Here is a 13,590-nt window from a genome sequence, read left to right as displayed (position 1 = left end):
CTGGATGTTTTTTAAATGTTGTGAGAGGACCTGCCTCCACCACCATCTCAGGCAGCACATTCCATATTTCTACCACCCTCTGGGAGAAAAAAAAGCTTAATCAAATCCCCTCTAAAACACATTTTCTTCACATTAAGCTTATTCCCTCTGATCTTAGACATGCCTGCCATGGGGAAAAGATGATCACGATTGACTTTGTCTATGTGTCTCAACATTTTGTATCCCTTCTTCAGACTCCCCCCATGCTTCCTCTGCTCCAGAGAAAACAAACCCAGTCTAACCAATCTTTCCTCATAGGAAAGACTTTCAATCCCAGGAACATCCTGGTAAATCTCCTCTACACCCTTCCAGTCCAATCACATCCTTCTGACAGTGTCATGACCAGAACTGTACACAGTATTTCAGATATGGCCTAACCAATACTCTGTAAAGTAACAACAAGACTTCCTTGCTCCTATATTCTACACCCAGGCTAATGATGGCTAGCATCCCATGTGCCTTCTTCACCACCCTGTCTAGCTGTGCTGATACCTTCCGGGATCGATGGAGTTGTACACCAAGGTCCCTTTGTTCCTCACTACTCCCAAAGCACATAAGAACATAAGAACTAGGAGCAGGAGTCGGCCTTCTGGCCCTTCAAGCCTGTTCCGCCATTCAATAAGATCATGGCTCATCTTTTCATGGACTCAGCTCCCCTTACCCACGCTCTCACTGTATCTCTTAATTCCTTTACTGTTCAAAAAAAAATCTTAGCTTTGAAAACGTTTACTGAAGTAGCATCGACTTCTTCATTGGGCAAGGAATTTCAGAGATTTATGATCTTTTGGGTGAAGAAGTTCCTTCTCAATTTGGTCCTAAAACTGCTCCCCCTAATTTTGAGGCTATGCCCTCTTGTTTTAGTTTCACCTACCAGTGGAAATGTCCTATGTCTTATCTATTCTCTTCATTATTTTATATGTTTCTGTAAGATCCCCCACCCCCCTCATTCTTCTACGTTCCAATTTATATATCCCAGCCTACTCAGTCTCCCCTCATAAGGCAACCCTCTCAACTCCGGAATCAACCTAGTGAACCTCCTCTGCACCCCTTTGTGTGCCAGTACATCCTTTCTCAAATAAGGACACCAAAACTGCACGCAGTACTCCAGGTGTGGCCTCTTCGCACCTTGTACAGCTGCAACATAACCTCCCTGCTTTTTAAACTCAATCCCTTTGAAGGACAAAATTCCATTTGCCTTCCTAATTCCTTGTTGTACCTGCAGACCAACCTTCTGTGATCCATGCACAAGGACACCCAAGGCATATACCTTTCATTGTGTATATCCCTCCCTTATTAGACCTCCCAAATTGGATCATCTTACACCTATCAGGATTAAATTCCATCTGCCATTGCTCTGCCCAATTACCAGCTGATCAATATCAGACTGTAGCCTGAAACCCGGCAATCCAAGATGGCAGCAGAGTAGGACACTTCAGACCGAGTTCATCTGCTCCTTTTCTTCTTTCTATTCCACCGTTTTTGTTTTTCTTTTGTCCTTCTCTCTTTTCTTTCCCAGCTCAGATGCCTGGCATCCAACCCAGTGCAGACCCAGTGATGTGGCCTATCGGCTTGGTGTGGCAGTGTCCTGGCCTGTCAGGGTGACTTCCCAGCCTGGTGAGTCAGACTCTTGGTCAGACATGATGGTCTCTCAGTTCAATGTGTTGACCTCTTGGCCCAGCATGCTGGTCTCTGAGACCAGTGTGATTGACTCTCGGCTGAGTGTGGTGATCTCTCAGTGGCCCAGTTTGGTTGTCTCTCGGCCCACAGGGTGGTCGTTTGCTGTATATGGTGGTCTCTCGGCCCAGCATGGCCGCAGCGTGGACTTCCACTCTCGAGGTGATGACTCAAAGTAAATGATCCCAAGGTAGCTAAGCGCTTCAGAAATACTGTAATGTTTGAGCTTGCAGATTTATTTTTTAATTTTCTTCTTGAAACTAAAAAGGTCTGTAACGTGTAACTTTTAACTTTAATCTTTCTTTCTAACTTGCTCTTGAGATTCTGTACCTAGGTCCTTGGACCGAAGATGGCACCTTGTGAGGCGACATGACATACCATTCACTGTAATCCTATACGTTTGTATTTGAGTATACGTGACAATAAACTAAAATAAAAATCAAACCAATATCAAAAACACCACCAATTTATGTGGCATCTAAAAGCTTTCTAATTATACAATCACATCCAATTTGTTACAAACAGAAAGGGTCCAAGCCCCAATCCCTGTAATACACCGCTGGTCACAGACTTCCAATCACAATACAACCCTCCACCATCACTGCTTGCCTCATATTTGGAAGCCATGTTTGGATCCAATTTGCCAACTTGCCTTTGATCCCATGGGCTCTTACCATCTGGACCAGCCTTCCATGTGGGGCCTTGGTCAATCAAATCAATACTGGCATCCCTACCTCTCCAAGTATTGGTTAATCCTGTACTTCAGGATTTTTTCTAATAATTTCCCTCACACTGACATCAGACTAACCGGTCTGGAATTGCCTGGCCTATCCCTGCTGTTCTTCTTGAACAAAGGAACCACATTGACAATCCTCCAGTCTGATACTTCACCTCTGGCCAGCGAAGTATTAATCAAGGAAAAGGCAATCAAACTTTCAAGACAATGAAATGAAAAATACAGTTAAGTTAAACCTAAAGGTGTGATAGAGAAATGAACCCCTTTTCCCCGTTATTTGAGAACTATAAATCAATAACAATCAAACAGAAAGGATTTTATTTTGCTGTGTGTTTTGAAATCTTTTGAATTTGTGTTTTCTGTCAGTATGTTTTATTTTATCTTCATTTGGATTGTGTAAGGAGGTCTTATTACTAAATCTAAATCATCAGCTTTGTGCGCTTATGCTCCATAGATGCTGCAGACCAACTGCATTTCTTCAGCAGTTTCAGTTTGTGTTGCAGTCTGAGATCTGTGTTGTCCAATAATACCAGCAGTTGGGATGGGAATAGTTGGCTAGCATCATGATTGTCACTCTAATTAGAAATTCGTACTTTGCCTTTGATCCAACAAATCCTTATGCTGTCTTTCACATCTGTCAGGGGAATGGGGACAAAATGAGGAGGTCAGTGGGCAGTAAGGAGGTAGTAATTAAAGCCTGTAAGGAACTAGATAATGAAGTCAGTGTGATTAAGAGGAAGAAGAGGCAGGGGGCAGATGAGGAACGCAAAGGAACAGGTGGTCTGAGGTGCATTTGTTTTAATGCAAGAAGTGTAGTAGGTCAGGCAGAGGAATTTAGGACTTGGATTAGTATCTGGGAGTATGATGTTATTGCTATGACTGAGACTTGGTTGAGGGAAGGGCAAGATTGGCAACTAAATATCCCAGGATATAGATGCTTCAGGTGGGATAGAGAGGGATGTAAAAGGGGTGGAGGAGTTACATTACTGGTCAGAGAGTTACATTACTGGTCACAGCTGTACTGAAGGAGGGCACGATGGAGGACTCGAGCAGTGAGACAATATGGGCAGAGCTCAGAAATAGGAAGGAAGCAATAACAATGTTGGGGCTCCCAACAGCGAGCGTGGGATAGCGGTACAAATATGTAAACAGATTAAGGAAAGATGTAGGTGCAACAGGGTGGTGGTGATGGGAGATTTTACCTTTCTCAACATTGACTGGGATTCACTGGGAGTTAGAGGTTTAGATGGAGCAAAATTTGTAAGGAGCATCCAGGAGGGTTTTATAGAGCCGTATGTAAATAGTCCAACTCAGGAAGGGGCCATACTGGACCTTGTGTTGGGGAATGAGCCCGGCCAGGTGGTTAAAGTTTCAGTAGGCGATTACCTTGGGAACAATGATCACAATTCCGTAAGTTTTATGCTCATGGACAAAGACGAGAGTGGTCCTAAAGGAAGAGGGCTAAGCTGGGGGAAGGCCAACTATAGCAAAATTCAGCAGGCGATGGGCAATGTAGGTTGGGAGCCGCAGTCTGAAGGTAAATCCACATTTGATATGTGGGAGGCTTTTAAAAAGAGGTTGATTAGAGTGCAGGACAGACATGTTCCTGTGAAAATGAGGGATTGAAATGGCAAGATTAGGGAACCCTGGATAACATGAAATTGTGAGACTGGCTAAGTGGAAAAAGGGTGCATACATAAGGTCTAGGTGGCTGAAAACAGATGAATCTTTGGAAAACTATCAGGAAAGTAGGACCAATCTGAAATGGAAAATCAAAAGGGCTAAAAGGGGTCATGAAATATCATTACCAAACAGGGTTAAAGAAAATCCCAAAGGCTTTTATTCGTCTATAAGGAGCAAGGTGGTGAAGAGAGAAAGGGTTGGCCCACTCAAGGACAAAGGAGGAAAGTTATGCGTGGAGAAAATGGGTGAGATTCTTAATGAGTGCTTTACATCGGTATTCACCAAGGAGAGGGAAATGATGAATGTTGTGGTTAGGGATTGATGTTTGATTACTCTCGGTCAAGTCAGCACAGGGAGAGAGGAATGTTTAGGTATTCAAAAAGGCATTAAGGTGGACAAGTCCCCAGGCCCAGATGGGAGCTATCCCAGTTTACTGAGGGAAATGAGAGAGGAAATAGCTGGGACCTTGTCGCAAACTTGAACACGGGTGAGGTCCCAGAGAACTGGAGAATTTCTTATATTGTCCCCTTGTTTAAGAAGGGTAGCCAGGATAATCCAGGTAATTATAGACCAGAGAGCTTGACACCAGTGGTCTGGAAGCTGCTGGAGAAGATACTGAGGGATAGGATAAATGTACATTTGGAAGAAAATAGACTTATCAGTGATAGGCAGTATGATTTTGTGCAGGTAATGTCATGTCTCAGCAACTCAATAAAATTCTTTGAAGAAATGACAAGGGAAGGGCTGTAGATGTCATATACATGGACTTCAGTAAGGTGTTTGATCAGGTTCCCCATGGTCGCCTGATGAAAAAATTGAAGTCACATGGGGTCCAGGGTGTTCTAGCTACATGGATAGAGAACAGGCTGGGCAACAGGAGACAGAGAGTAATAGTGGAAGGGAGTTTCTCAAAGTAGAGAACTGTGACCAGTGGTGTTCCACAGGGATCCATGCTGGGACCACTCTTATTTGTGACATGCACAAATGATCTGGAGGAAAGCATAGGTTGACTGATTATTAAGTTTGCAGATGATACTAAGATTGGTGAAATAGCAGGTAGTGGAGGGGTTTGTCAGAGAATACAGCAGAACATAGATAGATTGGAGAATTGGGCAGAGAAACAGACAGATGGAGTTCAATCTGGTCAACTGTGAGGTGATGAATTTTGGAAAATGCAATTCCAGAGTCAACTATATGGTAAATGGAAAGCCCTGGGGAAAATTGATGTACAGAGAGGTCTGGGTGTTCAGGTCCATTGTTCCCTGAAGGTGGCAATGCAAGTCAATAGAGTGGTTAAAAAGGTAGATGGCATGCTTTCCTTCATCGGACAGGGTACTGAGTACAAGAGTTGGCAGGTCATGTTAAAATTGTATTGGACTTTGGTTCAGCCACATTTGGAAAACTGTGTAGAATCCTGGTCACCACATTATCAGAAGATTGTGGATACTTGGGAGAGTATGCAAAGGAGGTTCATCAGAATTGAGGTATGGAGGGCATTAGTTATAAAGAGAGGTTGAGTAGATGTAGGATTATTTTCATTGGAAAGATGAAGGTTGGGGGAGCCAGATTGAGGTCGACAAAACCGTGAGAGGTGTAGACAGGGTGGATAGCAAGAAGCTTTTCCCCGGGATGCGGGACTCAATGACTAGGGGTCATGAGGCCAAGGTGAGAGTGGAAACATTTAAGGGAGATATGCATGGAAAGTTGATTATGCAGAGGGTGGTGGGTGCCTGGAATATGTTGCCAGTGGAGATGATATAGATAGGCATGACAACCTCATTTAAGATGTACCTGAGCAGATACATGAATGCTCAGGGAGCAAAGGGATACAGATCCTTGGGAAATAGGTCTCAGGTTTAGATAGAGGATCTGGATTGGCACAGGCGTGGAGGGCTGAAGGGCCTGTTGATATGCTGTAATTTTCTTTATTCTTTGTTCTTTGAACTGAGGAAGCTCAGATGAACAGAGCGATCTTTGTGTACTTGTCAGCTGATTCCTGAATGTGGCAAGACAGGTTAACAGAGCAGTTATGAAGGCATATGGGACACTTGCCTTTGTCATTTCAGGTATTGGTTATAAAAGCAGGAGGATATGTTGCAGTTAAGCAGAACACTGGTTAGGCCACAGCTGGAGTACTGTGTGCTGTTCAGGTCACCACATTGTAGGAAGGATGTGATTGCACTGGATGGGGTACAGAGGGGAATCACCAGGATGTTGTGTGGGACGGAACCTCTTAGTGATGAAGAGAAATTGGATCAGCTCGGGTTGTTTTCTTCAGAGCAGAGAAGGTGGAGGGGGGACCTGATAGAGGTGTATAAGGTTATGAGGGGAATGGACAGGCAGGAGAGAAAGCAGCTGTCCTCCTTCTTGGGAGGGTCAATAACAAGTTGGCTCACATTCAGTATGAAAGATAGGAGGTTTCAAGATGTTTTTCATCCAGAGGTGGTGTGGGTCTGGAATGCAGAGCCTGGGAGTGTAGTTGAATTGGGAAGCCTCACAAAATTTAAAAAGTACTTGGATGAGCAGTTGAAATGTCATAACATTCAAACTATGGGCCTCATGTTGGAAAGTTGGTTTAGTGTAGGTTTAGTGTAGTTTGGCTGGTACACAGTTAATGGGCTGAAGGGCCTCTTCTATACTGTGTGATTTTATGATTGTATTGTGTGCAGTTTTGGTCTCTTTATCTGAGGAAGGATGTTTTGGCTATGGGGGGACGGCAGCGAAGGTTTACCAAACTGATTCCGGGGATGACAGCACTTAGATCTGAGGATAAACTGGATTGGTTCGGACTATAATCACTGGAGGTTAGAAGATTGAGAGGAATCACTTTGAAACCTGTAAAGTCCTAACAGGACAAGACCGGAAAAACACAGGAAGGATGTTCCTGATGACTGGGGAATTCAGAACCAGGAATTACAGTTTGCAGAAAAGGGAAAGGCCGTTTCAGACTGAGATGAGGAGACATTTCTTTAGCCAGAGCCTGGGGAGCTAGTGGAATATTCTGTCACAGAAAGCAGTTGAGACCAAAACATTAAATAGTTTCATGAAGGAGATAGGTATTGTTCTTAGGACTAAAGGGATTAAGGTTACGGGGAGAAAGTGGGAACAGGGGACTAAGTTGGATGATCAGCCATAGTCATATTGAATGGCAGAGCCCACTCGAAGGGCTAAATGGCCTCCTCCTGCTCCTAGTTCCTTTGTTTCTATGTTTGAGAGACTGTTCATAAACATGGAAACTTATGGAATTATAGAATCATAGAGTCATCGAGTCCTACAGCACAGAGACAGGCCCTTTGGCCCAAACTGGGCCGTGCTGACCAAAATGTCCATCCACATTAACCCTATTTCCCTGCACTTAGTCCATATCCTTCAAATGTTTACCTATCTATGTATTTGTCCAAATGCCTTTTAAATGTTGTTAATGCACCCGCCTCAATCACTTCGACTAGCAGCTCACTCCATATGTGTACCACCCTCTGTGTAAAAATGTAGCCACTCAGGTTCCCTTTTTCTCTTTCCCCTCTGACCTTAAACTGTTGCCCTACAGCTCTCAATTCCCCAACCCTGGGAAAAAGACTGGGTGCATTCACCCTATCCATGTCTCTCATGGTCTTATACACTTCTAAAGGATTCCCCTTCAGTCTCCTACACTCTTAGAAAAATGTCCTAGCTTGTCCAACCTCTCCCAAAAACTCAGACATTGAAACTTGACAACATCCTTGTAAATTTCTTCTGCACTTTTTCCAGTTGAATAATATCCTTCTTATAACAAGGTGACCAAAACTGAACATAATAGTCCAAGTTTGGCCTCACCAATGTCCTGTACAACTGCAACATAACTTCTCAATTCCTGTACCCAGTGCCCCGACTGATAATGGCCAGAGCACCAAAAGCCTTCTTCACTGCCCTGTCTCATTGTGACTCAACTTTCAGAGAACCATGTACCTGAACTGCAAGATCCCACTGTTCCACTACACAATGAAACCCCGACCTTGATTTAATTTTCTAAAATTCAAGGCCTCACACTAATCTTCATAAATTTAATTTTCATTTCTCTTCCCACTTCCTCAGCTGATCAAGGTCCTGACGCAATATCTGATAATCTCCATGATACCACCTTTTGTAATGTCTTCTGCAAACTTACTAATCATGCCTTACAGATTCTCATCCAAATCATTGATACACATAACAAACAGTAATGGGCCCAGCACCTAGCCCTCAGGCTCTCCACTAGACACAGGCGTCCAGTCTGACAAGCAATTTCCACCATTAACCTCTGCTTTCTCCCATCAAACCAATTAGTGAAAAGTATTTGTCTTATGTCAGGAATTAGTTTGGAGGAAGGAGTCAGAAAGGACGGATAATGTGTGTGTCCTCTAATGAGCAAGATGTGAATAGTGGCGTCCCCAGGGATCTGTACTCAGCTATGCACAATGTTTCTCAATGATGTGCATAAAGGATTAGAGAGCCATATATCCAAGATTGCTAACCACACTGAGTGAGGCGGCTTGGAGGAGGTCACAGAGATAGGGAAGGTGGAGGACAGGGAGGGATTTGAGAACAAGGATAAGAATTTGAAAATTGAAGTGTTTCTGGGCCAGGAGCCAATGTAAACATGGGGTGCAGGGGGTTGGTGGAATGGGACTTGATGCAAGTTGGGATATGAGCAGCAGAATTTGGAATGAGCTCAAGATTATGGAGGGCTGTGACTGTGATGAGTGCAAGTACAGCATTGGAATGGTCATGTTTGGAGTCCCAGACATGGCTGAGATTTTCAGTGGCTGATCTTTGTGATATGGAGCTCAGATCATTTACATAGATGTGGCCAAATATGCAACGAGTCTGATTGAGCAGCAGACAGTGCTCAGGGAGAGGGATGGAGTTTGTGCCGGGAGCTGAAGAGGATGGCTTTGATCTTCCCAATGTGTTTCCCAGTGAGCCTGGCTCCTCAGTCCTGACTGCTCTTAGCTGCTGTGATTGTCACTGATTGGACACTTATTATTAGAGATTCTGACCACAGCAGAAAGCCCCAGTGTAAAAAATAATTGCAAAGACTGTCAGAGCGCAAGGTTGAAACTTCACCAAGAGAGGAAGTGAAAGAAGGAGCTCGGAGCAGCTGGACGTTTGTTACTGAGACGGGAGAAAACTGTGAACCATCTGCACTTGCTGGAATCTGACAGCACAGGAGGCTGGTTCTGGGATTTGTTTTGCAGAAACAACATAATGATGGAAAAAGTGTCAGTCACTCTCTCACAAACACACACGCCTGCACTCGGAGATCAGAAACACAATCCAGCAGCAGCTCTGTCTCCAAGCTGTGAAACCTGCACAAAATTGTTCCCTCATTCAGTTTTTAACTGGCAGGATAGACCAAGCAGGGGAGGTAACACAGTGGTGTGTACAGTCGGAAGGCAGTTGCCCTGGGAGTCCTCACCATTAACGATGGAATCCATGAAAACTCATGACAGCAGGTCAAACATGGGGAAGGAAACCTTTTGCTGATTACCACATAGCACCACCTCCCCTCCAACCTCAACTGAGCAGTCAGTCATCCTCCATGTTGAACAACACATACAGGGAGCACTGAGGGTGGAAAGGGTGCAGGATATACCCTGAGTAAGGGACTTCAAAGTCTACCATCAAGAGCTGCTCAGAAGCATCACTACTGAGCAAGGTGGTCAAGTTCCACCTGATTCAGCTGCTAGACTGGACCTGGGGCAGGTGGTGAGGGAACCAACAAGAGGGAAAAACATACTCACTATCACCCTCACCAATCTGCCTGCTGCTGGTGTATCTGTCCATGACAGTATCAGTAAGAGTGACCACCGCACAGTCCGTGTGGAGACAAAATTCCACCTTTATATTGAGAATACCTTACACTTTGTTGGGCAAGAGATACAGGATGTCAGGAAGAACTTTGTTTTTAGCAGCAATTGGTAATGATGTGGAAATTAGTGCCCATTCAGATGAGGCAGGTGAAGACACTCAGTGATTGCAATGGCAGATTGGATGGGCTCTTGATGGAAATAAACCTGCAAGGCTCTGGGGGTCGAGTCGGGGAGGGGGTGGGACTGACTGGATTGCTCCATGAAATGACAGCATTTACCTGACAGGCTGAATGTTCTCCCCCTGTGCTGGAAATAGGTGTCACTCAATGAGGGGTTCACAATTAGAGAGTTTGGATGCAGTAAATACAGGACAGATAGTTTCTCCAGGCAGGAGGGTCAATAACCAGAGGGCACACATTTCAGAAAGGGTCTGAAGAACAAGAGAGAAGATAGGAACATTTTTATCCAGCGAGTTCATGATGACTGTCTGCAAGGTGAGTGGAAGTGGATTCAACAGCAACTTTCAAAAGGGCCTTTGGAGAAATAGCTGAAAAGGAAACAATTGCAGGGTTATACAGGAAGGGCTGGGTAAATGGGACTCATTGGACTCATTTGACTGTCACAATCGGCCCAGTGACTTCTGGCTGTGTTGTATAAGAGCTTACACACACTTAGTCTCACCTTTACACAAAGACTGGGAGAAACAGACAACCCAGTTTACAGAAGAGTGTTTTCTGAAGCAAAACGCTCTTAAACCAACTCAGGGAACAGACCAGACTAGATGTACCAGAATAAGTCAGCAAATCAATGGCAAAGCAACAGTGACCCAAAAGTGATGGAAGTGAACAGTATATTCAATAGCACAGCCATCGAGAGGGGGATGGATGACTGGCCTCCAGTCTGAAGAACAACCCTCTCTCACCAGCCTCTGCCTCCTACCATCAGGCCAATTTTCTATCCAATTGGCGAGCTCTCCCTGGATCCTCTGTGATATAATCTTACTAAGCAGTCTACCAGGGGAAACTTGTCTAAGGCCTTGCTAAAGTCCATGTGGACAGAGTGTACTGCTCCACCTTTATCTATCTCTGTGATTACTTCTTCAAAAACTCAGTCATCTACTCATCTCCATCGGAAACTCCAGTGAATAGGAGGCCCATGTTTACTGGTCTCTGTTGGAGGATCCAGTTAGAAGGAGATCCATGTTTACTGGTCTCTGTTGGAGGTTCCAGCAGGAAGGAAGCCCATGTTTACTGGTCGCTATTGGGTGTGGGGTCAGTTCCTTTCTATTGTAACTGTGTGATAGTCCAACCCTCATCCCAGTGAAACAGCCTGACTCAGAGACTCATCATGGAAATGGAAGGAAAGGGAAAGGGATTGGAACATGTTGTGAATGGACACGATGGGTCAGTGAGTCAGAGCCTGTCCTGTCCCTCCAACTCACACTGATGGCCTGAGGATCTCCTCTCTCTGCTGGGCCTTCATGGAATGAGGTTTGTGTCCAAACCAGTCCCCAGTGAGAATAGGCCAACAGCACAGAATTGCCTTTCTTTTGACAAGAATCTGTCCGTCTTCCTGAGCGAGGCCAAACCCTGGTCAATGTCGGAAATGGGGAGTTACTCCAGGAAAATACATCCTTCTGGGGTCAAGGGTTAATGTCCATTAGTGGTGCAGAGCAGAGGGAGATTTATCCTGCATTCAACTGTCACCACCCAGGACACTGTCAGAAAGAGAGAGAAGTGAGACAGAGAGAGAGGGAGTTTCTGTGTGTGTGTGTGTGTGTGTGTGTGCGCACGCGCACGCGCGTGTGCAAGAGAGAGAGAGAGAGAGCGGGGATAGAGGGAGGAGCATCTGAGACAGTGTGAGATATGTGAGGGGACCAAGAGAGAAGTAGAGGGTGGTAGAAATGGTGAGGTTGAGGGATAGAGAGAGAAACAAGATGTGACTGAGAGGCATGGGGAGAGAGAAAGAGATAGGATGGGTGTGATACCAAGAGTGAAGGGAATCAAGAGAGAGAGGGTAGGGTTGGGTGTGTGTTTGTGAGAGAGAGAGAGAGAGAGATATGAGTATGGTTGGAGACAGAATGCCAGAGAGGGAGGGAGAGAGACTGTAGATTGGGATGCAGAGAGGGAGGGAGAGAAAGAGAGGGAGGAATAGAGAGGGGCAGATAACATTTGGATGCTTTCAATTATAGTGAGAGATGGAGTGAGTGACGGAGACAGAGAAAGATGCAGAAATAGAGATTATGAGACGAAGTGAGGAACTGGGAATGAGTTGGAGGGAGTGGCTTTGAGACAGAGAAAGAGAATATGAAAGAGATTAACAGTGGGGGAGAGAGAGATAGAGGTAGAGAGAAAGAAGTGTAAGGTGTGAGTCAGAAAGGGAGATAGAGAGAGAGAGAGAGAGAGATAGAGAAAGAGAGAGAGAGAGAGAGAAGAGGACAGGTCCTGGTCACCACATTCTGGGAAGGATGTGATTGTACTTGAGAGGGTACGGGGAGATTTCCCAGAATGCTGCCTGAATGTGAGCTTTGAAATAAGATTAGAAAGGTTGGTGTTGTTTTCCTTGGAGCAGTGAAGGCTGAGAGGGGACCTGATAGAGGGGTATAAGATTATTTGGGGCAGTGATAGTGTGGGTAGGAAGGCACTTTTTACATGAGTAAAGGACTCAGTAACCAGGGACCGAGATTGAAGGCAACACAGACATGGACACACAGAAACTCGGAGCTGCTCTGTCTTTCAGTATGATCATGGCTGACCCTCTCTCTCAAAGCCATATTCCTGCTTTCTCCCCATTCCCTTCATGCTGTTAAAATGTAAAACAATTATCTCTCTCCTTTTCTTGAATATATTCAGTGGTAGAGAATTCTATAGGTTGACCACCCTCTGAGTGAAGAAATGTTTCCTCATCTCAGTCCTAAATGGTCTATCCTGTATCCCCCTGAGACTGGGTCCCCTGGTTCCAGACTCGACAACCAGGGGAAACCTCCTCCCTGCCCAGCCCTGTGAGAATTTTATATGTTTCAATCAGATTCCCTCTCATCCTTCTGAACTCGAGTGAGTCCAGGCCCAGTCAAGTTGGAGAGTGAGAGGGGAATTGAGGAGAAATGTTTTCACCCAGAGGGTGGTGAGAGTCTGGAACTCACTGCCTGAAAGGCTGGTTGAGTCACAAACTCTCATGACATTGGAGCAGTGTTTAGATATTCCCTTGTGTTGCTGTAGGCTCCAGGGTAATGGGCCAAGAGCTGGAGGATGGGATTAGTGTCATCAGATCGCTGTTTAACAGCACAGATACAATGGGCCAAATGGCCTCATTCAGTGCTGTTCACATCAATGACTCTCTGAGACAGTGAGAAAGAGAGAGAGAGAGAGAAGAGGAAGTGTGAGGGGCTGACGTGGCTCTCTCTGCCTGATGCCATTTACATACTGAGGAACACCCAGTCAGACTCTCACAGGCTGCAGCTTTATAAAGCAGAACCCAGTGAAGGGAGAGTTTATCAGGAACCAGGCACAGGGACCGGAGCACACACCATGATTTCACACATCCAGCTGATCTGGTCCCTGGCATTCTGTGTCGCAGGTACAAATCTCTCTCCTTCCACCTCGATCTTTAGCTGCTCTCCATTTCACTCCA

General features: G+C 45.1%; 1 pseudogene; it reads right to left on the bottom strand.

Moving 5' to 3' along the window:
- LOC148149223 (centrosome-associated protein 350-like) overlaps positions 1-13,590 on the bottom strand; it is a 758,453-nt pseudogene that overhangs the window by 258,068 nt on the left and 486,795 nt on the right.

This window comes from Chiloscyllium plagiosum, unplaced genomic scaffold (genome assembly GCF_037043375.1).
Source record: "Chiloscyllium plagiosum isolate Xiang-an unplaced genomic scaffold, Cpla_swu_hap1 HiC_scaffold_9, whole genome shotgun sequence".
Classification (NCBI taxonomy): Eukaryota; Metazoa; Chordata; class Chondrichthyes; order Orectolobiformes; family Hemiscylliidae; genus Chiloscyllium; species Chiloscyllium plagiosum.
This window is presented reverse-complemented; position numbering and strand designations above follow the sequence as displayed.